Here is a 26,718-nt window from a genome sequence, read left to right on the forward strand (position 1 = left end):
TGCAGAGCTTCACATTTGTATTGAAGCATATTAGTGGATAGGCCAACAAGGTAGTAGATGCATTGAGCAGGAGAGCTTTGCTCCTATAGGAGAGCACGATACAAGTGCTGGGTTTTGAACACCTGAAAGACTTGTATCAGACAGATGCAGATTTCAAGGAGGCTTATGAAGCCTACCAGAACCCTTTGTTGAGGAATAATAGTCCATGGCTGGACTATAACTTACAGGAGAAGTTGCTATTTAAAGGAGGACAGCTATGTATTCCCGACTGTTCAATGAGGGAGAACATCATTCGGGAGAAGCACAGTGGAGGTCTAGCTGGACATTTCGGCATTGATAAGACCTTAGATCAGCTTAGTCACTTTTATTTCTGGTCGAATATGTGAAGGGATGTGTAGCGATTTGTAACCAAGTGTAAAGTGTGTCAGTTGGCGAAAGGATACAGTTAGAATATAGGACTCTACACACCACTGCCTATTCTGAGTAGACCGTGGGACTCAGTCAGCTTGGACTTTGTCTTGGGTCTGCCTAGAACACAACGCGGTTATGACTTTGTGATGGTGGTAGTGGACCAGTTCTAAAAAATGGCGCATTTCATTCCTTGTAGAAAAACCAGTGATGCCACTCACGTAGCACACGTGTTTTTCATGGAGATTGTCAGACTGCATGGTTTGCCTAAGTCCATTGTTTCCGACAGGGATGTGAAGTTAACAAGACATTTCTGGCGCACCTTGTGGAAGAAGTTGGACACACAGTTCAACTTCAGCTCCGCTTATCACCCATAGACTGACGGGTAGACAGAGGTGGTGAACAGGAGCTTGGGAAACCTATTACGGAGCTTAATTGGAGAAAATTCATGGATGTGGTACCGTGTAATTGCCTAGGTAGAATTTTCTTACAATGATTCGCTGAATCAAAGCACGGGGTACAGTCCTTTTTAGATCTTGTATGGCATGCATCCTTGCAAAGTGCACAAGTTACGAGATCTGGGACAGCTGGAAAGAAGGAGTGTTGATGGGGAAGATTTCGCCAAAGCGATGAATGACCTACATGAGCAGGTAAAGTCTAAGTTGTAGGACAATAGTCAGAGGTATAAACAACAAGCAGATCTAAAATAGCGGGAGGTACAATTTAATGTGGGGGATGAAGTTCTTGCACATCTACGTAAAGAAAGGTTCCATAAGGGTGAGTATAATAAATTGAAGTTTAAAAAAATTGGCCCTTGCAAAATTGTGCATAAATTCTTTGCAAATGCCTGTGAATTACAATTTCCCTTAGGAATAGGCATATCGCCTATCTTCAACGTGGCAGATTTGTTTCCATACACTGCCAGTCCTGAAGACAACAGTTCGGCATGGCCAGAATGGGACACCGAGACGGAAAGAGGTTCTTGGATAAGGAAAATTCCTTCGGCTTAGCCCCCTGAGATCGAGAGAATTCTTGACATGCAGGTGGCCAAGAAGACTCGTAGAAAAGAGTACCTTCAGTACCTTTTCAAGTGGAAGAACCATCCCATTGATAACAGTTCGTGGCTTGACACAGCACAGAAACAGTGTGCAGGATATTCTATCGAGGAGCTCATGGAATGGAGCCATGAATTTTTGTTACCCCGGGAGCCTGATGTAGGAGCATCCAGCTCAGGTGAACAAAACGAAAGTGTTTGTCTCATAGGTTGATAGGTTTACAGGTCATTGTACCTGAGTCTTTTAATTTTCCTTAGTTTCTAGCATTTAGGACTTAATAGCAAGATATGTTTTACTTTCATTTTTATTTCTTTTTAGTTATTGTTTTAAATTAACTATAGAATTTAGACGAAAGGGAATCAACATTTATTCAATGTAACTACATGTAACTGATTGACAGTTTCTGAAACTATTCAGAAGATCTTACAAAAAGAAAAAACATGAAACATTGTGGGATGGGATTTTCCATCATAACCGAAGAAGAATAGAAATATTAAAATTTTCTGTGAACATCTAAATCCATTGCAGCATTGGAGTTAAATTTCTGTTTAAAAACTAAATTGAGTGTGTTCCTAATAGTAACAAAGAAATAGCCGAGTGAATTCTTTGACAAACAGTGGCAATATTAGAACTAGAAAGATAACGAGGTTTCATGAAAACACCAACATCGAACAGAAGGATGAAAAAACTAGTTGGAGAACTGAATGAAAACTTGCAGCAAATAAATACAATTCTTCAAATCACGCAAAGCATTTGAAAAGGAAACTACAGTTATCGAAGGAGGGTTTCAAAGCATCCTTGACTACATTCACAGCAAAGAGGCTACGCAAACCTACAGGTACCATATAAAATTATATACATTATTTTTCTTTCCTTTTTTCAATCATGTTCAAGCCAATACACAGAATGTCCAAAGCATTACAGCCCAAAGATAGAACAAAATACATTGTATGTTCAATAGAGGAACTGGGTTCGAAAACCCCAACATAGAAACCCTACATACAAATTGTAAATTCCATAACTGAATCATGACTTAAAAACCCTGACCGGCAAGTTAAGAGCCGCGACCTCATACAAGTCCAACCGCTTGGAGATAGGAAAAGCGAGGGTTTGTGAGCCTATGCTTACCAGAGGAGCAGTTTTGAGTCGGAGGAAGGATTCGACAGGTTGCCAACCAGCAAGGAAACCATGTTCACAAAAGAGCAAGTCCCTTAGCACAAATAGAAAAACCAACTAAAGAACTAAAATAGAGAAAGAGAACTTACCATTGTGTAGCTGACGAGTTAAGGTCGAATGCTGGGTCACCTAGTGGCTATGACCTGAAACACCATAATCAATTAACCAATTAAATAGCGGAGCAAACATGGCGAGAGAAAAAAAACAACACAAGAACAAATGCACTCAGGAGATAGCAACCATTGATAGCACCCACAAAACCTTCATGGCAGAGGAACCCATTTGTAGATGACAGAGAATCAAGTCTCGAAACCCTGGAGCTAATTGACAGACAGAAGGATACAGACAATTGCATTACACCAACAGAACCCAGCTAGCAGAACAGAGCCGTGGTTAAAGAGTATAAACAGAGCCCAGTTAACAGAGCCGAGCCAAGGTCGAAGCACAAACAAGAATGCCACAAGAACCCTTGTAGAGATCCAAGTGAACACTAGAGCACAGCGCGAACAAGAAAAGGCGGAAATGATGGAGTAAACAGAGCAATTAGGGTTCCATAGCATAACACAAGGTGGGAGGATGGAATCCGAGGCAGAGACAGGTGTCTCCCTCACAGCCAACACGTACCAATCAAATAAAACCAATATAATATCAAACCATCGACGGATATCCCCTTAAATCACATATTTAACAATTTAATCAATCAACATTCATATCCAGACTATAGGACAGGGTTGGTCCCATCATAATATCAAGCTAAGCAAGTATAGGGATAAGTCAAGATCACAGAACAACTGGGAATGCACCAGGAAAGCTCCCATGATTATCAAAACAAAGCAAAGGGGGGAAGAAAATGGGTCGGAGAAACCTACTCGAATCTATATAGATAATGGGAGAAATGTTGGTGAACACAGGTAGGTTGGTATTGCTGTCAGCGGTGTACCAACAATTAAATAAATTTTCCCAATGATAGTAACATCCTAGAACATAAGAGGCCTAAACAACCAAGGAAAATAGAGATACTTAATAGAGAGACTAAGAAAAGAGAAACCTCAATTCATGCTTCTTCAAGAAACTAAGATCACAAGAGGGAAACTAGAGGAAATCCTAAGAAAGATGAAATTGAGGTATGAGGGTATGACAATAGATGCAAGAGGAAGCACAGGAGGGATAGAAATTTTGTGGAATCCAACAAAAGTAACTGTAGACTATTGGATAGGCATGCAACACATCCTCACAGGGCGGTTACGCCTCATAGGAAATAAAGATTGGCTCTTGTTATCTGTAGTTTATGGCCCACACATCCCAAGAGAAAAGGAAAAATTCCTCCAAAGGATAAAGATTCTAAACCAAATACATGAGGAAAAGCTATGGTTGTTCGTAGGTGACTTCAACCTGATAACAACGTTAGAGGAGAAAAAATGAGGAGATTGAAGGGAGGAGCCAGAAATGGAGAAATTCAGGGATATCCAAGAAGATATTAGCCTAATGGATATCCCTACAATTAATGGTAAATATACGTGGAACAACAGGCGGGGAGGAAACAGGCAAATAACGTCTCGTCTTGATAGATTCTTGGCAATAGAAAATATAATAAGCAAAGATGTTTACTATGAGGCATCTATCCTACCTTGCTTGGGTTCAAATCATTGGCCAATTAGACTAGAATTGGGCATGAAACTAGGGCAATCAAATAGACCCTTCAGGTTTGAAGCTTTTTGGTTAAGAGAACCAACCTTCACTAAGAAAATGAAGGAATGGTGGAGTGAGAGCGGGAAAGAAGGAAAAAATATAATGCATACTTTCCAACTCCAACTCGAAGATCTTAAAGGTAAAATAAAAAAATGGAACGAGGAAGAGTTCGGAAACATTCAATAGGAGCAGGAATTGATCCAGGATAAGTGAAACAATAGATAATAAATGAAGGTAGAATTGAGTCTCTAGTGGAGGAAGAAGGGAAGTTGATAAATAAATTAGAGGAAAGGAGGCAACAAGAAGAAATACTGTGGAAGCAAAAATCAAGAATCCAATGGTTAAAGGAAGGGGAAAGGAATTCTAGGTTTTTTCACAAAGCCATGATTCAACATAGGCAGCAAAATAGGATCTTCTCCTTAGTCGATCAGCAAGGAAACCGCCTTACTCAAAAGGAAGATATGGAGAACCTGATAGTTCAACATTTTCAAAGCCTACTAATGGAACCCAATCTAGATAGGGTGGAGAATATAAACAGAATAACTCGGCATATTCCCCAACTAGTGAGAAGGGACCAGAACATGGCCCTCCTAAGGGAAATCTCCAAGTCAGAGGTAGAAGAAGTCATTAAAGGCCTGGCGAAAAACAAAGCACCAGGCCTAGATGGGTTTACAGCCGAATTCTTTCAGGAAACGTGGTCGTTCATGGGGGATGATATTGTGAAACTAGTGGAGGAGTCCAAACGTAATAAAAGAATGCACCGACCCTGAATTCCACCTTTCTTGCCATCATTCCCAAAACGGACCACTCAGAAGAACTGCAAGGTTTTAGACCAATAGCGCTCTACAACGTAATTTACAAAATCATGGCTACAATCATGGTGAATCACCTCAAACCTATCCTACCTGGATTAATCTCTCAAGAACAGACATGCTTTGTTAAAGGGAGACAAATAGTAGATGGTATTGTGATGGCTCAAGAGGCAATACACTCACTAAAGACCAAAAAAACCAAAGGGATTCTGGTAAAATTAGACTTATCGAAAGCTTATGACTGCCTCATTTGAAAGTACCTACAGGGCATATTGAAGGCATTTGGTTTCGATTCAAGATGGATAAACTAGATAATTTTGATGATATCGACCCCGGTCTTTTCAATCCTCCTCAATGGGACGCCCATAGAGGCATTCAATGCAACCCGAGGGCTCAAGCAAGGTGACCCAATGTCCCTGTTTCTGTTTATACTGGCTGCGGAAGGACTAGGAAGGTATGTAAAAGAGAAAGTACAAAGGGATAAGTATATAGGTCTTAGAATGTAGGGTAATTATTTACCATTAACTCACCAACAGTTTGTCAATGACATAATGATGTTCGGGAAAGAAACCCTCAAGGAAGCCAGAGGTCTGATGGAGATCCTGAATGACTTTACGAGTGCTTCTGGGATGGAGATAAATAAGGAAAAGTCAGATATATTTTTCTTTAATATGACAACCCCATCGAAAGCCTTCCTAGCAAGAATAATGGGATTCTGCATTGGTAATCTCACCTCGAAATACCTAGGAATACAACTAAGTGACCAATAAACTAGTATGGAAAACTAGAAGACATTACTGGAAAAAATCTAAGGGAAAATGCAGAATTGGACATTCAGATCAGTGAATATGCCAAGTCATGTTATAATAATGAGATAAGTGCTCCATTCGATTTTGATTTACCAATTATCTAGCCAAGCGACGCCCAAAACAGTATGCCAAAGGATGATTGACATTTTCAAAAAAAAATTGTGGCAAGGGCCCAGACCAAAAAAAAAATGGGCCCTGCTATCATGGAATTGGCTTAGCAAACCTCTAAAAGAAGGCGGGTTAGGTCTCAGAGACTTGTACATTCTCAATCAGGTCATGGGGCAAAGCTCTGGTGGAGATGGATTCAGGGAGGAGCAGATATATGGAAGGAAATATGGGGGAGGAAATATGGAATGCCAAGTTCGATTGAAGGAAGGCTAAGAGTCCAGGAAAACATTAAGGGATCAACCATATGGAACTTAGCATCAGAAAATAGAGAATTGATAAGAACTCATAGCTTCTAGGAAATAAGGGGAGGAGACAAAGAAAAATTCTGGGATGAGGCATGGCAGCAGAGAGAAAAACTCCACAACATACCTGATCTAAGAGTAGTATGTCAATTCACGAATAACTCTGTAGACCAGATAGTGAAAAAAATTTGGAGCTCGGCCCTAGGAAAATACTTGAAAAAATGGAAACAGAAACAAGATTGGCGAGGTGCTCCCAAATCCACCCAATGGGAGGTTTATAAGAAAGAGATGGAAACCCAAAAAATTGCAATAGCAGAAGGGTAGATATAATAAGGTGGGGGTATAAAATCAAAGGGATCTTTACGATTAAAGAAGGCTATCATTTGCAAGTAGAGCACCACCTGCAACAGGGGCCACGGATATGGGACAAAATTTGGCAAAGAAAAATCATGGCCAAAAATCACTTTCTTCATGTGGATAATCTGACATGGGAGAGCACTTACTTGGGACCAACTTCAGATAAAAGGTCTATAGGGACCTTTGATCTACAGTATCTGTGCAGAACAAGCAGAAACAATGGAACACCTAACCAATGCCTGTAGGTACAACGAAAACCTATGGAGAAACCATGAACAACTCTTTGGAGTCAATGACAGGAATCAAATAAGCATGAAAGCAACAATGGACAATTGGAGAAGAAAGCCTTACCAAAACCCCATTCTGAATCATGCCTGGAGAATATCATTAGGATTCCTACTATGGGCAGTCTGGAAGGAAAGAAATAAAAGAATATTCAAAGGGGAAAAGAGAACATAAGTAGAACGATGGAAAATGATAGTCCAAAACATAAGAGAAATGATCCTTGCCGAGAACTGGTATGCAAAGGATTGGGAAACAAATCCCCAGGAAGAACGAATAATGATGGGACTAAGCTTAAAGCCAAGCATGCTAAGCCCTAACTCATGGAAACAACATCCCCCTCATTGTGAGCTTGCGATCATTTTCATGCGGCCTAAAAAATATTTCATTAAACTCAACGTCGATGGAGTTGTGGAGGGAAATCTGGGGGCAACGGGGACTGGAGGAGTGTTTAGAGATGGAAAAGGTAATACTATTCACCTGTTTTCCATGGATTGTGGCATTACGAGCAACAATGAAGCAGAGCTTCAGGCACTGAAGCGGGGGTTGGAAATCACAGTAAGGGAAAGGTTCCAGAGACTGGAGGTGGAAGGAGATTCGAAACTGGCAATAGACATGGTGAAAAAACAACATGGTGAAAAAACTTCAGTAAGGAACCTCATGGGAGAAGATCAACCAAAGCTGGAGGACGACACGGCTCATCCAAGAGGTTGGAAATCTAATTTGTCAGATTGACTACATTGTCTCGATGCATGATCACAGATTGGGTAACGTGGTAGTAGATAATCTTGCCAACTGAGGATGCGGATAGGTAGGTAGAAACTTGGATATAAGGGGAGAGGATTTAATTCAAATAGAAGGGATGAGAAGGCTAGAGGAGATTCTAGAAAATGACAAGGAGAAGGGAGAAAACCCCCATTGGGGTGCGGTAGGGGAGAAGTGGAGATGGCAGACGAGGTGGGCCAAAGGGTATGGGGGGCTGAGGCGCTAGAAGCCATCCATCTGGGCCAAAGGACAAAGGGGGTATTGGAAAGTGGAAGGACACGAAGGCAGGTGGGGCAACATTTAGGATAGGACATCACAAAGTTAATGCAGTTGTGGCCGAGGATGGAGGAGAGAGACAGAGTCTCGGGGTCAGGCGCGAGGGTGGGAAGACTAGTGATGGCAAGTGGCATGACGATGGAAGGAAATCCACAGTAGGAGTAGCTGGTGGCACAAGTGGAGTGATGGAAGGTAATAATGGAAGGGTAAGGAAAAACTCATCGCGAGGAAATCGAATGAAGGAATGGGAGGTGGAAAGAAGAAGAGAGAACGTGGGGGACCTTATGGGTGCTAGGCGTGGCAGCTGGACAAAGAAACAAGAGGTTAAAGCAACCGAGAGAGAAGGAATTAGCACGCAGAGGGAGAAGAGGAAAGAACGTGCAGCGGACGGTGGTGGAAGTGGGTTGGAGGACATTGAGAGGAAAATGGGTTTCGTTGGCAAGAATTGGTATGTTACCTCAGTCCCCCTTCTTGATTTCATAGTAGTAATGAATTTTATAGAGGAACATGGGGTGAGGGTTGCTGGAAGTCAAGACTCAAAATGAGTCAAGACCTGCGCTACCTGGGAAACTAGACCGGTCGACTGGAATGTTTATGCCTGAAATTCTGTCAGAGTGAGGGGGCTCAAGAAAATTGTAATGTATCTTTGGGTAGATAGTGACTGGGAGAATGTGGTCCACTAGGATGCCCAATGGAAATTCTTCAATGACGCCAGTAGGAAACCTACCGCTCCGACAAGGTGGAGCCTATGGCATGTGAGGGACAAAATCATTATCATAGGAGGGGAGCTCATAACCATCCTGGACCAAGAAGCAAGGTTGAGGTTCTTCTAGCTTGATCTAAGCCCAAATCCGACTGAAGGCTACAGGTCACAAGGGACAACTAGGGGTAGAAACTAGGTGAGGGAAACAAATAGGAGAGAATCTTGGTATGGACCCTCAAACGCGACCCAAAATTCATATTATGAGACCCAAAATTAGGACACTTGTAGAACTGCTAATTCTGCTCCACATTATCCTGTATGTTGGGGAGGGGATAAGCAAAGAGGGGAGGAAACTAAAGTAGGAAGGGGCAATAGAGAGACCCCATGAGATTTGGGAAAGTGGGAAACACAAACTACAAAGAATCATTGGAACAAAGAAAAAGGTCGAAGCTTGTTTGTCTCTGAGAAGAAAGGGGGAAAATCGGGGGAGAAAGAGGGCAACCACAATTCTCCAAGCCAAGAGCGGGTGGACAAGCCTGGGCTAGAGAAACTTAAGTCCACTCTGTGTAAAATAATTTTGACTTATAAATAATTTTATCTTGTTAATGTTCTAGTTATTAAATATACTAGTGTGTAGCGACGCCTGGAGTTCCAAAACCCTTATAGTGTTCCCTCCCAGGAACAAGCAAGTAAGACGGAACTGGTGAGTCGCTCGGGAAAAGAAATAAAATTAGGAAAGTGGACAGGATGGCAAAAGAGGGAAAAGAGGCGGGCAAGAGAGTAAACAGAGGAACAGTTAAGGCAGGGAAAAGGACCAAGGGGGTGGAAGCAACCTCCAACAGAGGTCTAAGAAAAAGAGGTAGAAATAATGGGAAAGAAAATGTGCAGACCCTCATAAATGCCTCTATGGCTGGCACCCCACCGGAGGTAAACGATCAAATAGCAGAGTGGGATAGGGAGCTCAATGACAGTATAACCAATCAGGAAATGGAGACAGAAGAATGGGAAACTATGGTGAAAGATTCAGGGAACACCAGAGGCCGTCACATGTTGTTTTGGCAAACAATCTACCAATATTGGGTTATGAAGAACATAGTGGCCTGAGCAATGACACTATATAAGGAATGAGAGGAACAGGAGGAGGCCTGAACAATGGAGCCTAGCATGAAGGATCTAGACAGAGAAATTGTTGCAGTCCAGATACAAGTGTACAAAAACAATCTCGCACTAAAAAAGATCAAGCAAAGCATACAAGACATGAAGAGGAGCGAAATCCCGGGGTCCAATGCGAAATCCCCAACCCTGGTGGACCATCTGACGAGTGAAACAAGTCTTAAAATATAATTTTGTTAATATGTCGGTTAGCCTTTACTTTTTTGAGTTGAATTTTATAGTAGATAAAACTGCAAATGTAGAATGGATAGTCTTGAAAACTTTATTTAAAATTTGGACAACATTTAACACAGACAAGTGGCCAACAAACTTGGTTTCCTGCGAGCAGGTTGAGGCAACCTGCAAATTTGGTTAAAGACATACTTATGTTCTGAAAATATTAATAGAGAAAGTACTACCAAGATTACACAATTTTTTTTTTTAAATGAAGCAGAAAGTAAAGAACGACAAAATAAGCTTACACACACATAATACACAAGATATGCTTTCTAAGAAACCCTTTTGGGAGAAATGCCAGCTGGAAGGTGAGGCCTCTTTGCTCTCTTTCTCTGTCTCAAGATATGGTTGTAGATACAAAGAAGTAATGTATGTGGGCTATGGGCTGCTACAGTGCACAGAGCCTCTCTGTGCGCCCTACCTCCTATCTCTCCTAGCTATCTTTGCTCAACTATGGAACAAAATGCTCTCGAAAGAAATGTAATGTGTCTTCCTCCTAGTGGCTCGGTTATAACACAACTCGATAGCCTACTAGTGGTTAAGTTTGACTACATCAACTCTTAAATAGAGTTACAAAATATACTCTTCTAGATTCTTTTACATCACAAACGAGTGGCTAGCCCCTTTTACATGAATAATGGGGGTTGATGTGGCATCCTCCCAAACTATAGGTGTGAAGACAAGAAGGTCAACTTTTGAGTGGTATAACTTTCGCATACAGACTCCGATTGAAGTGATTGTTACACTGTTTGAAAGCTCTATGTGTGTAGAATAGCATGAAATGGTGTGGTGGTTTAGCGGTAAATTTTTACCCCCAAAAAATGTCATTTAATAACTCAAAAATATTCTGGAAGGTTTTAGACCCTATTTTGCCAAATTGGGTCTCACCGGTAAAAGTGGTCTTATGAGTTGATTCCTCCACTTTTTCCACTCCACATGCATCGATATGGATGAAAAAAAATATAATGGTCCAACTCGGATAACACCTCCCCATTTTGGGAGGCGTTTGGTCCCCAAAATATTTTATTGAATGAGGTGAGGAATTTTTTCCTCCACCTTCTCTCTAGTGTTCCATTTAGCTTTTCCTGGAAGTTGTCCCTTCAACCCAATATGACAAAGGCCTTTTTGCCCTTGTCTTGTAGTTCTAGACCTCTTTTGCAAAACTGTATCTTCTGTCAACTCTGCCTGAGCATCTGGTGCCAAATCCTCCACAAAAGGTAGGACTTGTTCCTCTTCTTGGTCTAGCATGGAAGCCTCATAGAGTTTCAAATTCTCCACATTTAAAACTAAGTAAATGCACATATATGGTGGTAAACTGAGTTGATAGGCATTATCACCCACCTTTTCTAGTATCTCAAAGGGACCATACCTTAGAGCCTTGATTTTCTTATCAGGTCCTTGTAGCCTCTCCTTTTTTAGCTATAGCCATACTCTGTCTTCCACCTTGAATGATTTCTTTGTTCTGTGCTAATGATGCCTGGCCTAATACTTCACCTATGACTTTTGCAGTGTGTCCTATACCTATAGATAGATCTGCATGATCCTCTCTATAATTTTTTCAGTCCTCAAATCATCTCTGTAATGTCTTCCTTCACTCCTCCTTGCCGCCCATATGCAATATCCAAAGGTGAAGGTTGAAAATATCCAAAAAAAAATCAAATGGGGATTTTATTGTAGAAGTGTGGATTTCTCTATTATAAGAATATCGTATATATACCATATTTTCATCCCAGGTCTTCAGATGCTTCTGGTTTTAACCCCTCATAAGATGCACCAAAGTCCTATTAACTACTTCTGTCTGCCCATCTGTCTGTGGATGGAATTTTGTAGATCTCTTCAACTTCGTGTCCATATTCTCCCATAATGTAGTCCAGAATGCACTGAGAAATCCTATATCCCTATCTGAAATGATGCTCCTTGGTATCCCAAAGTGTACCTAGACCTGTCCAAAGAGCAATTTTGTTGCTTCTTGTCCACTGATGGTATTTTTACAGGGCATCAGAACACAAATATTGTTGAACTTTTCAACTTCCACGAACAGGTAGTAATGTCCCTTCTTGGTTGTCGATAAGCCTCCCACAAGTTCCATAGAAGTTCTTTCCCAAGGACGAGTAGGTATAGGTAAGGGATGATACCAACCTTGTTTCCTATTGCCAGGCTTTCTGGTACAACAAAGCATGCATCCTCTTATGAATTGAGCTACTTTCTCTTAATCTTGGGCCAATACACATACCTCTGCAATGATCCAGGTGGATATTGGTGGCCACCCGCTAATTCCACTTGGATCCCCTCTAGTGCTTCTTACAGTTTGTTTCAGTTTCCTTAATTATAGCACAATTTACTACTTTTAGCAGTTTTTCGGGTCCTAAACTTCCGGAGCTAATTTTTCTGATAAAAATCGTCTTTTCCGTCGTAGTCCTCAGAGAGATCTTTCCAACGGGCTATCATGCACGTCAAACGGAGATAGTACGACCAATTCGCGACCCCAGGAAGTTGATGTACCAACTTACCCAAAAACGGGGCCCACAATTTGGCGTTTCATCTTCTAGGGTTAGGTTTTGGAATGTGAAGGGTTTTCCATTGTTTCTCAACAATAAATAGGCCTCCGAGCCTCATTGTAAGACAGTTCAGAGGCATGTAGCCACCACATCTCTTCTCAGAGATAAGCTACCATCGCCCTAGTTGGTTTATTTCCATTTCTGTTTGTAAGCATATTTCAGTATTTTACAGTAATGAATTGAGGTATTATTTCTGCTGCATATCTGCCTTTATGGTTACCTCTGTATTTTATTGCGTTCCTATTTAAATCCGGATCAGTGGTATCAGAGCGGTCTACTTTTCTTCTCTTTTTTTCTTTGCATGTCCCCAACGAGGTTAGGATATAAGGAGTTAGGGCTTGAACTGGTCGAACCTTTGCAAGACCAGCCTCGCAAATCCCGACAGCCTCCCATGGCGGATGAAAAGAAAGATGAGGGGGTAGGAGATCCTATCAAAATCTTGCTTGAAGAATCCCTCGAGCGACAAAGGAACGCGATGATGGACAACTTTGCCCAAATCCTTCAACGGCTACCTAGGGGCGACGCATCGGCTTCCAACAGCAACTCTGGAAACGCCACACCATTTAAGGTACAAGTTAATTTTGAAATCCCCATATTCGAGGGTCAGATAGACGCAGATGCCGTCGATAAATGGTTAAATGTGCTAGAGGGTTATTTTTCTGTTCATGATTTTTCCAGTCGGGAAAAGATTATTTTCGCTCTTCTCAAAGCAGCCCCCCACGTCAAGGATTGGTGGGAAACCTACTGCGAGCATAAGGATGAAAATACAGGCTCACTATTTTCAGTCACACCGACTTGGGATTCATTCCGAGATGCCATCAAGGAGCAGTACTACCCTATCGGAAGCTATGAGGATCAATACATAAAGTGGACCACGCTACGGCAGGGAAGGGACCAAGACGTACCAGAGTTTACCAATATTTTCGATACCCTTCGCACAAAGTTGGGTATCAAGGATACAGAGCAGCATTTGGTACTCAAATACCGTGGCTGTCTGCATAAGTACATCCAAGAAGAAATAGAATTCCTGAACATCTCCTTGCTCGGCACGGCATACCGATATGCCGTCAAGGTCGAGCAAAAGTTTAAACAGAAGAAACGAGACTTTGGGTCTGCGAATCCGAAACAAGGGAAAGGTGCCCCCAAACCGCAGAACAAAGGACAAAGCCAAGGCGGGGCGGCCCAAGACAACCCGCCAAAGCTGCAAGCAAAGAACAGCGCCGCGAAGCCGAAAAAGGACACCAGAAAGTGGTGTGAGTTCCATAAGAGCTCCACTCACAACACAAGTGAGTGTCGGGCCAAGCAGTCACTAGTGGCCGAGCTAAAGGTTTCAGAATCAGATGCATGTTCTGACTCTGAGTCAGAACCCGATAAGGGGAATGACAAAGGGAAGCAGATTATCGATGCGGAGCCCAACGCCACCGTTGCCACCACGAAGATCCAGAAGGAGGAACCTGAAGATCCAGAGGAGGAGGAGCGTCTCTTCCACTCCCAGATGTGGGTAAAGGGCTCCTCGCTACAGTTCATTGTCGACAGTGGGAGCCAAAAGAACCTCATTTCGGCAAAGGTCGTGAAACGGCCGGGCTTACCGACCACATCACATCCACAACCATACACCATTGGGTGGCTGCACCAAGGACGGGATCTTCGCGTGAGCCAACAGTGTCGCCTTCCATACAACATCAAGCCCTTCACGGATGAGGTATTGTGTGACATTGCTCCCCTTGAAGTTTGTGATGTGTTATTAGGACAACCATACTTGTGGAAGCGACATGCTGTGTATGAGTCAAGGCCCTATGTTGTTATTGTTACTTTAGGAAATAAGTTGTACAGGATACCAGAGGTAGCACCGCCTACCGCCATCTCTTTGGTTACTGCAAAACAATGCAGTAAGCTCATTTCCAAAACCGGGAAGTTTGTTTTCCTGATGATACGCCCTCAAGAAAAGAAGAAGACGGTGGCCACGACCTCCAGACAGGGCCCCTCCGCACGAAAACTACAGATGGACAAGGTCGTGGAGGAGTATGAGGACATCTTCACCTCCCCCACAGGGGTTCCTCTGCACTGTCAGGTCAAGCACTCCATTGATCTGACCCCAGGTTCGCCGCTGCCCAATGGACCAATCTATCAGCGCTCTGTTCTAGAGAACGATGAAATCAAGAGGCAGATTCAGGAGCTGCTGCAAAAAGGTCACATCCGTTCGAGTTCATCGCCCTGTGGGAGCCCGATTGTGCTGGTACAAAAGAAGGATGGGACTTGGAGACTCTGTATTGACTATCGGGCACTGAACAAGATCATTGTCCGTAATAGGTACCCAATCCCATGGATTGATGACCTCCTGGACCAACTAAAGGGGGAAAAATATTTCAGCAAGATCGATTTGAAGTCAGGATATCACCAGGTACCAATCGAACCCTCCGATGTGTGGAATACTGCCTTCAAAGCCAAGGAGGGCCTTTTCGAATGGTTGGTTATGCCTTTCGGATTGACGAATGCTCCTGCAACCTTCATGAGGCTAATGTACGACATCTTGCGGCCATTCACCAACTCATTTGTAGTGGTATACTTGGATGACATCTTGATCTTTAGCAAGACTTGGGAAGAGCACCTCCACCACATCCGACAGGTTCTCGAAACACTGCGACAACACAAGTTATGTGCCAATTTGGAGAAATGCACTTTTGGCATGACCCAGGTTCAGTATCTGGGATACATTATTGATGAACGGGGGGTGCATGTGGATCCAGCCAAGATCCAAGTCATTCGGGACTGGCCATCTCCAACCACTCTGACAGAGCTTCGCAGCTTTCTAGGTCTTGCCAACTTCTACCGCAGGTTCGTGTTGGGATTTTCTCATATCACTTGGCCCTTGAGTCAGGTCACCAAGGGAGGAGCGAAAGCAAAATTTTTTTGGTCTAAATCTCAACAGAAGGCATTCACAGAGTTGAAAGATCGACTCTGCACAACACCAGTTCTTGCATTACCAGACTTGCAACAACCATTTGAGGTCGAAACAGATGCCTCTGACTATGCTATTGGGGCAGTCCTTACTCAACACGGGCATCCAGTGGCATATCACAGTGAGACACTTTCAGACACAGTCCGGAAGTATCCCACTTATGACAAAGAGATGTATTCCATTGTGCAGGCCTGCCGACAATGGAAGCATTACATTTTGGGGAAGGAAACGGTCTTCCACACAAACCACCGACCCCTGCAGTTCATACAGACCCAAGGGAAATTGCAGAATGATCACCATCAGAAGCGGTCCACATACCTGCAATAGTTCCATTTGAATATCAAGTATAAGAAGGGCAGCACCAATAATGTTGCAGATTGCCTCAGTCGACCACCGATCATGGCGCTAACCACCGTGCTCAACTCTTGTGGGCACGAGACTTCTGATTGGCCACTGCTCTACAAAAGCGACCCGGAATTCGACCACACATACCAGACACTCTTGGAGGGTCAGCATGTTCCAGATTTTCACCTCCAGGACGACCTGTTATGCCACCTGGGTCACCTTTGTGTTCCTTCAAGCGAGCGTGCCAAGATGATCTGGGAAGCACACTACAGTCGGGCCGTTGGGCATTTTGGTGTCGAAAAAACCGTGGCAGTACTGCATAAATATTTCTATTGGCCGAATCTTCGACAGGATGTCGGGAAGTACATCAGATCATGCACTGCTTGTGCCATTGCCAAACCGACCATCAAGAAGCAAGGCCTCTATACCCCGCTGCCTACCCCTGGTCGACCTTGGGAATCCATCTCCATGGATTACATGTCAGGCCTCCCTTCCACTAGGCATGGAAATGACTGTGTTTTTGTGGTCGTCGACAGGTTCTCGAAGATGGCCATTATGGCGGACTGCAAGAAGAATATCACAGCAGAAGCCACTGCTAAACTCTTCTTTGAATGAGTATGGGTACACTTTGGGATCCCACAGTCTATCATTTCAGATCGGGATAGCAGGTTCCTCAGTACATTTTGGTCTAGCCTCTAGTCGATGCTGGACACCAAACTCACTAAGTCCATAGCTTTCCATCCTCAAACTGATGGCCAGACTGAGGTCGTCAACAGGATGATCGTACACAATCTGCGCATGTACAACTCAAAGCATCCACGCACATGGGACGAGAGCCTCCCCTATGTTCAGCACAGCTACAACCGGGCTCTCCACAGCTCGACTAGCCACAGCCCTTTCCAGGTGGGATTGGGATTCCAGCCACTATGTCCCATCGATGTGGCCATGCCATTTGCAGCTACTCACGCAGATTCTGCTCATGTCCAGTCCAAAACAGATAAGGCAAACAGCTTCATTGAGCACATCCAACATATTCGCCAGCAGGTCCATGACATTCTGGAGAAATCAAATGCCAAGTACAAGCAACGACATGATCAACATCGGGTGCCACACAAGTTTCAAGTGGGCGACAAAGTCTGGTTGCATTTGCAAAAGGAACACCTTACCGGAGCCTATCGGAAACTCAGACCACTTCGATATGGCCCTTACACCATTACCAAGGCTATGGGAGACAATGCATTTGAGCTCAGCATTCCCCCATTCCTTGGCCTGCACCCGGTGTTCAATGTCGGCCGCCTTCGGCCATACTTTCCACCATTACTAGACACGTCTAACATTGCAGAACAACTCACACCCACAGAGTTAAATCCAGCTTGCATGGAACAAGTTGCAACTGATCGGATCATGGACACACAGATCAAGCACACTCGCCAGCAGAATATCCAACTGTATCGAGTTGTCAAAGCAGGACAACTCCTTCACCAGGGCAAGTGGCTCACCAGGGACAAAGTGCAGCAGAAGTTCCCTCATCTCATGGAGGAACTCAACGCAATGGGGACCATTGCTTCCTAAGGGGGGAGGAATGATCCAGGTGGATATTGGTGGCCACCCGCTAATTCCACTTGGATCCCCTCTAGTGCTTCTTACAGTTTGTTTCAGTTTCCTTAATTATAGCACAGTTTACTATTTTTAGCAGTTTTTCGGGTCCTAAACTTCCGGAGCCGTTTTGAGGCCCTAAACGACATTTTTTGGGAAATCTACCACCAACAATTTTTTTGATAAAAATTGTCTTTTCCGTCGTAGTCCTCGGAGAGATCTTTCCAACGGGCTATCATGCACGTCAAACGGAGATAGTACGACCAATTCGCGACCCCGGGAAGTTGATGTACCAACTTACCCAAAAACGGGGCCCACAATTTGGCGTTTCATCTTCTAGGGTTAGGTTTTGGAATGTGAAGGGTTTTCCATTGTTTCTCAACAATAAATAGGCCTCCGAGCCTCATTGTAAGACAGTTTAGAGGCATGTAGCCACCACATCTCTTCTCAGAGATAAGCTACCATCGCCCTAGCTGGTTTATTTCCATTTCTGTTTGTAAGCATATTTCAGTATTTTACAGTAATGAATTGAGGTATTATTTCTGCTGCATATCTGTCTTTATGGTTACCTCTGTATTTTATTGCGTTCCTGTTTAAATCCGGATCATGCAAGTTAGCCATGGGCTTCCCTACACCAAATTTCCCTGCAACCTTGGAGGTGTGAGCCTCTCTAATCAAATACAAATGCTCACCTTTAGGAATACATAGCTTATCCAGCCTGTAGAGTAACCCATCATGGATATGGTATTCTACAGTGTTTTCACCATCGTGCACATGACTCTGACTCTGCAACTGCTGATACAACTCCTTGAAGTCCTCATCTTCTGAATATGCTTCTCTATATGCATCATGGGTGAATGGCTCCATGTGCATAAGAGGCCCCAAAGCTACAGTATTTGATGTGGGTGGCCTTGAAATAATATCGACCAACTTGTTTGTGCTGCGCTTCTTATACTTGATCACCAAATGAAACTGCTGTAAAAACCCCATCCACTTGTAATGTTTGGTCTGTTGTAGCTTATTCGGGGCCTGAAAGTATTATAATGACTAGTGATTTGTGTGGATTATTGTCTCCTTTCCCATCAGATAGTGCTTCAACTTCTTCACAGCTTGCATCATGGCATAGCACTCCTTGTCATAGGTAGAGTAGTTAAGAACTCCCCCATGAAATACTTTAGAATGGTAGCAAATGGGCCTTCCTCCTTGCATCAAGACAACTCCCATAACATACCCACAACTTCCCATAACACTTTAACCCCACTTTTCCTTTTCCCCACTAGAAACTCTTGCCACTTGTTGTTGTGGCATGGAACGGTGCTTCTACCATTGAAAACGAGGCTATGAATTTCCTTAGGTGCTGTGCTACTCCAATGAAACTCCTAACCTCAATAACATTAGTAGGAACCACCCATTTCATGATGGCTTCCATCTTGAAAGGATCTATCTTCAATTCTCCTCCACCAATCACATATCCCAAATACACCAAGCACTGCTGTGCAGAATCACACTTCTTGAGATTTGCTTGCAGCCTGTGCTTCTTCAATGTTTCCAGCACCTGCGTCAATGTGAATATGCTCCTCGTAGGTAGCACTATATACCATTATATCATCCAAATAGACAATAAGAAATCAATCTATAAAAGGGCAATATACATCATTCATTAATCTCATAAATGTAGCTGGTGCATTACATAGGCCAAATGTCATAACTAACCACTCATACAAACCCTGCCTGGTTTTGAAGGTAGTCTTCCATGTATCTTCTTCTTTGACTCGAACCTGCTGATATCTAGACTTCAAGTCCAGTTTGGTGAAATACATTTCTTGCTGCAACTGATCTATCATATCATCTATCCTAGGCAGGGGGTATCTGTTCTTGAGTGTGATTTTATTCAACACCTTGTAATCTATACACATCTGCCGAGTCCCATCCTTCTGATGAGCCCCAATTTTGGTACAATTTGGGCTCATTTTGGCCTATTCTTCTTGCTCAAACCATTCATTTTTATTGTTTATGCATACACTTCTTAGTTTATTCATGTTGTTTGTAGGAGAAAGGATAGGAACTTTATCTACGTAGCTAATGCATTGTGATTCCAGGTTTTGGCATTAAAAGGGAGCAAAAGACAACGAAAAGGTGGCAAGGAGACAACGAGTTGGCACTGCTGACGTAAGGAGAGGTTGTCCACGGTCTTGGGGGACATTCCTCGTGATCCTCACCAAGAACTCCGAGCCCCACTCCATCCTCCCTCCGAGCTTAATACACGGCCAGCTGTTCTACAGGAACAGCAGTTCAAAACTGCTCTACAGGAAACAACATTTATGACCATCCTACAGGATCAGCAGTTAAACTCTAGATTAAACAGCCGAGCTCCTAGAATCATGGATACTTGTTGGATCATCGTTTTGTATAAGTATAGAGGCCTTAGCCTTGGTTAGGTTGTTGAAACTCTCGTATTACTATTGTAATTTTGGAGCACAGCTCAAGTTTCGTTCTCTTTTGTAAGCCAATTTGGCATGTTATCAGATTATGAATAAAGAAGGCCACTTTTGAGTTAGTTCTGAGTTTTCTCAAGGAGCTATAGCTCTCAGGTTAGGGCCCAACCTGAGAGCCATAGACCTCCTCAGTGTTGTAATGCATTTACAATTAGGTCCAGCACTTGAGTTTGTTTAGTTTCCTATGCAATTCGGATTTCCAGCTTGTTAGTTTAATTGTTTTCATTAGCATAGATAGGACTGGTATGATGCTTTGCTTTCAGTATTCAAGTTTGATAGGTTGGTAGAATAAATCTCTTGGAGCTCCAACAAAAACAGGTTGTAAAGGCTCACTGCCATCTCACTGTTTGGGATTGGGGTGTAGACCATGATCAGCCACCAAAAAGAACAGCAGTCGTTTCATCTCCACGCAGGTTGCCACATGAACGTTTTTCATTAAGGATTTATTCATACATTCTCGACATTGATCCATACTGCACTCTCACGCATTAGTTTTATTGCTTGGTTTCCATTTTGGATTTATAGGTTTCATGGCATAATAGGTTAATGAATTCCTTGTTTTCATGCACAGGTCATTTGTTTTATTTACACTGCTTTTGCTCAAGCGATTTCCTTCGTCGTTTTCTTCATCCACCTGCAAGTTCTATTCACCCTCTATCTCACTCACGTGCCCTCCAACTCTCTCATTTCACGTACAGCTCCATCTCCTTCACTCTCGTTGATTCCACCCTTCCAAAACATCAACCCATTGCATGCACCCTTCCTTCGTCTGACTTGCCATTTCCTAAGACATCATTAGGTCCATCTCCATCTCCCTTAGCCTCCCACATGACTCCAACACTCCATCAACTCCTAAAAACCTCCACGGCCAACCATCCTGTAGACGTGCACAACCATCCTGTAGAAAACAGAGTATCCTGTAGGATCCCCTGCAGCCTTCCTGTAGGAGGCCATTCACTTCGTTGCCGAGCTTCTGAACGTGAGGGACCTCCGTGGATGGGTGCTAAGGATCCTTAGGAACCTCTCCTAGCCTCCCCAACCTGTCCCACACTTTCCTTCCTTCTCCATCCCACCTGCACAATCAAACCCTAATTAGGCCATGTTCACACTCATTCCACACACCTAAAGGAAAAACACAAAAACACATTTCTCATGATGCAAGTAGCTTAGACCCATGCATTTACACTTGTTAGAGGTAATGACAGCATTCATAGGAGTTGCATCCACATTCTTTGCATTATAGAAGATAGACTAGTTAAATTAGGGTTTCATGGATTTACATGCTTTTGATTCAGTTTGTCAAGCAGCGTAGCCTTCCTTTGAGTTAGCTTTCGTCCATCATTGATAAAGCTTCTTCTGTGAGCCTATAGAAGTTGGCTTAAGCCCTAGCGGACTTGTGCCAGCTGACCAAGTGACAGCTGCGACAAGGGCTAGTACTTGTGCATACAGCACCGTCGCTTCCAAGTTTGTACGAACTACCGGGTTGATAAAATTAAGAGACAGGAAGCCCCAGGAGTTGTAGCATTATTGCTACAATACTGGAGCTCACCACCTTCGTTGGCACAATAATGATGGGTGACCCACATAGTGATTTACTTGGTAGAATGACACCCTGTTCCAACTGCTGTTGCAACTATTTCTTCACCTCACTTACTTCTATAATAAACTGCGTGTATAACCCAATATTTGGCAATGGGAAGTCTGGAAATAGATGGATCTCATGCTCCACTTCTCTCTTAGGGGGTAGATATTTAGGCTCTCGAAACACGTCCTTGTATTCCTATAACAACTCCTCCAATTTCTGTTTTTGTTTCTTAGTACACCCCCCTAGGGATGCCTTGCCTCTTATTGACTCCTTTACTGATTGTTTTCTCTTAAAAACAATAAAACATACTTCTCATTGGACCTGATCAATTTCTTGGCTTGGTTGGCGCTTACCAGTGAAATTTTTTGACTTGCCTTTGTGCACATTGATGATGAATGATTTTCCATCCTTGATGAACCGATACTGGTTAGATCTCCTCGTGAATACTACATCATGCATGTACGTGTATGAACTCCCAAACATGACTCCATATACATAAAGGGGAATCGCATCGAGATCGACTTCATCAATAAAATCAACACTGATAGCAAATCTAATTTAATTTTTTTTTATTACCTTCAGCTCTGCATCCTTATGTACCTATCCGAGTGGATATGGGTTTGGATGATCACAAACTTTTGGCCCCAACTTCTTGATTGATCTACTACAATGAGATTTGCTTGCGATCCTAAGTCAAATAGAGCATCAATCTCTGTCTTCTTTACCTGTATCTTTACATGGAAGAGTTTGGTCATTTCTTTCTCTTCATGTTGCTGAAGTCTATTTAGATTCACCTCCTTTTGCACTAGAGTACAGATGATCCTCTCATCCACGTTTGAGCTGCTTTCAAGTTGGTTGCTCAAATCGGTGGCCATGATATTTTTCTTCTTATTATCTTTCTTCTTGTTCTTCGAGTTTAGCTCTGGATGCAACTTCCAGCACTTTCCTCTGTATGGCCATCAATGCTGTAGTGGTTGCTAGGATCTTTGCACTAGTGTGTTGTGGCTGCCATCCTTCTATCTTTTCCCCCTTTTTTCTTCTTCTTCCTATCCTTAGAAGCATCTTGTTGCACCTTTTGCTTCAATCCAGTTGATTGTGCTCTTTTCAAGCCTATGTTATCCATATACTATGCCTGTACACAAGTCTCGTCCACCATTTTGGGCTTGAACAACATCACTTTCTCATGCAGATGGCGGTGTAGACCCCCCAGATACTTGAGGAGTACATATGGGTTATTTGGAGAGATACCCAACATTATAACCATCTCTCTGAATTCTATGGTTTACTCTTGCATGTTTTGGCCCCGATTTTGCCTGAAGTAATGACACCGGATCCATTGGTCTTCCACGTACCCAATGGGATAAAACTGTGACTTAATGAGGGTTTTAAAATCATCCCACTTAGTCACTAGAGGTTCTCCCTCCAACCTGAGGGTTTTTGTTTGCCTCTCCCACCAAGTCAGTGCATGGCCCTATAATTTCAGTTGCACGAATGAGATCTTCTGCCCTTCCTCGATTTGATGTATAATGAAATAAAATTCTAGTTGTTGCAACCAGTGGTTCAAATTTAGAGCATCGATCTCACCGTGGTATGGATTGATATCAGCTTTTACTTCCACTTTAAACAGGGATTGGTTCACGGCACTCGAACTTGGTTGATCTTTTCGGGTTGTTTCTTCAGTTGGTTATCTGTGTCTTCCCGATCTCTTGATCCCCTTCTGATTTGTCCTTTTCATTTGAACCCCCTTTTTCTCCAAATATCCTGATCTTATTTCTTAGGTCATCCATGAGGAGGTTGACATTGCGGTTTATATCTACGACTTGTTCTTCAATCCGCGAAAACCTGACCTCTACAGGATTTTGAGGTTTTTTAACAGATTCATTGCCCATGTTTAGGGTTTTACATTTTTCAGCCTCGCTGATCTAGATCCCTGCAATCTCCATAAAATACTCAAAGAAACCTGCTTTGATACCAAATGATCCGTAAATTGGCATGGATATTCCACTGGATAGTTTGTCACAACTGATTTGATAATATTATATTAAGAATTTGAGTTTCTACACTATTACAGTTTTATTTAATTACTAGATCTGTAAAATTAACTGTGATTAGTGCATGCATGTAAAATTAAATCAAGAAAAAAAGTAGAGAATGAAAAAATAAGATTACACACACATAATACACAATATATTCTCTCTAGGAAACCCTTTTGGGAGAAAACTCAACTGGAAGATGAGGTCACTTCACTCTCTTTCTCTATTTGGAAATATGGTTGTAGATACAAAAAAGTAATGTTTGTGGCCCATGGGCTACTACAATGCACAAATCATCTTTGTGTTCTCTACCTCCTATCTCTCTTGGCTATCTTTGCTCAACTATGGAACAAAATGCTCTCAAAAGAAATGGAATGCCTCTTCCTCCTAGTGGCCTTGTTATAACACATCCTGATAGCCTACTAGTGGTTAAGTTTGACTACATCAACTCTTAAATATAGTTACAAAATAGACTCTTCTAGAGTATTTTACATCAAAAACACGTGGCTAGCCCCTTTTCCATGAATAATGGGGGTTGATGTGGCATCCTCCCAAGCTATAGGTGTGAAAACAGGAAGGTCAACTTCTGAGTGGTATAACATTTGCTTACGGACTCTGATTGATGTGATTCTTGCACTGCTGGAAAGCTATCTGTGTGTATAATAGCATGAAAAGATGCAGTTCTTAGGTGACAAAGATTTAGCCCCAAAAAACATCATTTTATGCCTCAAAATGATCGTAGAAGGTTTTAGACCCTGTTTCGCCAAACTGGGTCCCGCTGGTAAAAACTGTCCTGTGAGTTGATTCCTCCACTTTTTCCACTCCAAATGCATCGAGATGGATGGAAAACAATATAATGATGCAATTCAGATCACTACATTTGATGTTTTGGAGGAAAAATTGGGAGATGTGAGCAATGGAATGTTTTCTCCACGTAATATGCTACCAAGAATGTTGTTATGCTAAGTTTACATAAGTGTGGCTACTTTGATTGCAACGATGCTACCATTTTGTGCGGACATAATTGCAGTAGTTGGTGCATTTGGGTTCATGCCTTTGGACTTCGTTTTTCCTGTAGCCTTTTACAACCTAACGTTCAAGCCTTCAAAGAGGAGTTTGATATTCTGGATCAACACCCTCATAGCTGTGGTTTTTTCAATTTTGGGAGTGTTGGGTTGCATTGCAGCGATTCGCCAAGTTTATGTTGATGCTCACAATTACAAACTATTAGCCAACTTATGAATTTGCATATTCATCAGTGGCAGTATGTTTTAATCCATCTTATCTAAATATTGTACCAGAATTTAAGTGGCTCTTCTTACCATAAAGCTTATATACTACCATCGAGCACTAGATGACAGTATAGCTTATATACTATTATAGTGCTAAATGATAGGATATGGAGTTTTCCACTGTATAGCTATTTCCATTTGTACTTCAGTAATATAATGGTATTTATTAACAAATTATTTCTAGAAGGATTTGTTATTTTTGAATTATGTAATTTTCTTTTCCTTTAACTAATTATTAACCACTAATTATTGAGAGTACTTTGAAGGGTTTTTCATGAAACCTTCACATTTTATTCATCTGAAACTAACCTTCCGTCACTCCTTAGAATAACATATATCTTATTTTCATTATTTAACTTTTAGCATATTTTAACACGTTTGTTAAACTTTTAACACATTTTAACACATGATTTAAAAGCATTATGGTCAGCTAGTACCAATTTTATAATGGATGTAAAGATTTGATAACTTTATTTTTTGAAACACATAAAGAAATAACATAATTATACCAGTATAGATCCATCTTAACCTTGGATCTATCAAGGGCGGAGATGGATCAAATCTCTCATGGTCCAAACCTCTTTTCTGAGTGTAAAACTTGATGAAGGGTTTGCACGTCGAGATATTTGATCCCTCTCGACACTTGATACATCCGAGGTTAAGATGGATCTAGGTTGGTTATATAATACTATATGTGTGTTTTTGTGTGTGTGTGTGTGTCTTCCTTATTCCTTCTCTATCTCACCCCCAAACATACACACACTCTCTCCATATCTATCTCTCTCTCTCCATCCCTCTTCCTCTCCCTCTCTCTCTCCCTCCTCCTCTCTCTCTTGTCCTTCTCTCTCTCTCTCTCTCTTTCCATTCTCTCCCTCTCTCTCTCTCCTCTCACTCTCCCGTCTTGCTCTCCTCTCTCCCTCACTCTCTCTTTATCTCTCCCTCGTCACTCCCTCTCTTTCTCTACCTTTCTCCCTCTATGTCTTTCTTCTTCCCCCCCTCTCTCTCCCCCTACAACTTCATCTATCTCTCCTTCTCTCTCTTGAGTCCCCTCTCTCCCTCTCTCTCTTTTGTCCTCTCTCTATGATTCTTTCCCAGCTCCCTCTATCTCTGCTAGCCCCCCACCCATCTCTCTCTCTCTCTCTCTCTCTCTCTCTCTCTCTCTCTATTACCTATAACTCTGTCACTATCTCCCTCCCACTCCTGTTCTTTCTCTCACCTCCATCTACGTGTCTCACTCCCCCTCTCTCTCTCTCTTCTTCTTCCCTCCATATCTCTCTCCTCTCCTCTTCTCTCTCTTCCATCTTCTCCTCTCTCCCTCATTCTCTCCCCATCTCTCCCTTGTCACTCCCTCTCCCTCTCCACCTCTATCTCTCTATGTCTTTGTTATTTCCTCCTTCTCTCTCTTCCCCTTCAACTCCATCTCTCTCTTCTCCCCTCTCCTCATCTCTCTCTCTCTCTCTCTCTTCCTCTCTCTCCCCCCTCTCTCTCTCTCTCTCTCTCTCTCTCTCTCTCTCTCTTTTCCGTCCAGCTTTGTCACTATCTCCCTCCCTCCCTCTCCTCTACCTCTCTCTTTAAATTTTATTCTATGATGTTGTGTTTAAGAGAGTATCTAAATTTTAAAAACTCAATTGGTTGTAAAATATAAAACTTATGTCTTGGATCAATCATGTCAAAGAAAATACAATAATGAAAACTTAAAACTATCATGCACTATCTTTCATTTA

The 26,718-nt window shown here is 42.5% G+C and overlaps 1 pseudogene; it reads left to right on the forward strand.

Moving 5' to 3' along the window:
- The window catches only part of LOC149153522 (GABA transporter 1-like), a 44,598-nt pseudogene extending 19,654 nt beyond the window's left edge, over positions 1-24,944 (forward strand).
- The last annotated feature ends 1,774 nt before the right edge of the window (positions 24,945-26,718 follow it).

The sequence above is a fragment of the Pinus tabuliformis genome, chromosome 9 (assembly GCF_031772625.1).
Source record: "Pinus tabuliformis cultivar Carrire ecotype Pingquan chromosome 9, CPIR1, whole genome shotgun sequence".
Classification (NCBI taxonomy): Eukaryota; Viridiplantae; Streptophyta; class Pinopsida; order Pinales; family Pinaceae; genus Pinus; species Pinus tabuliformis.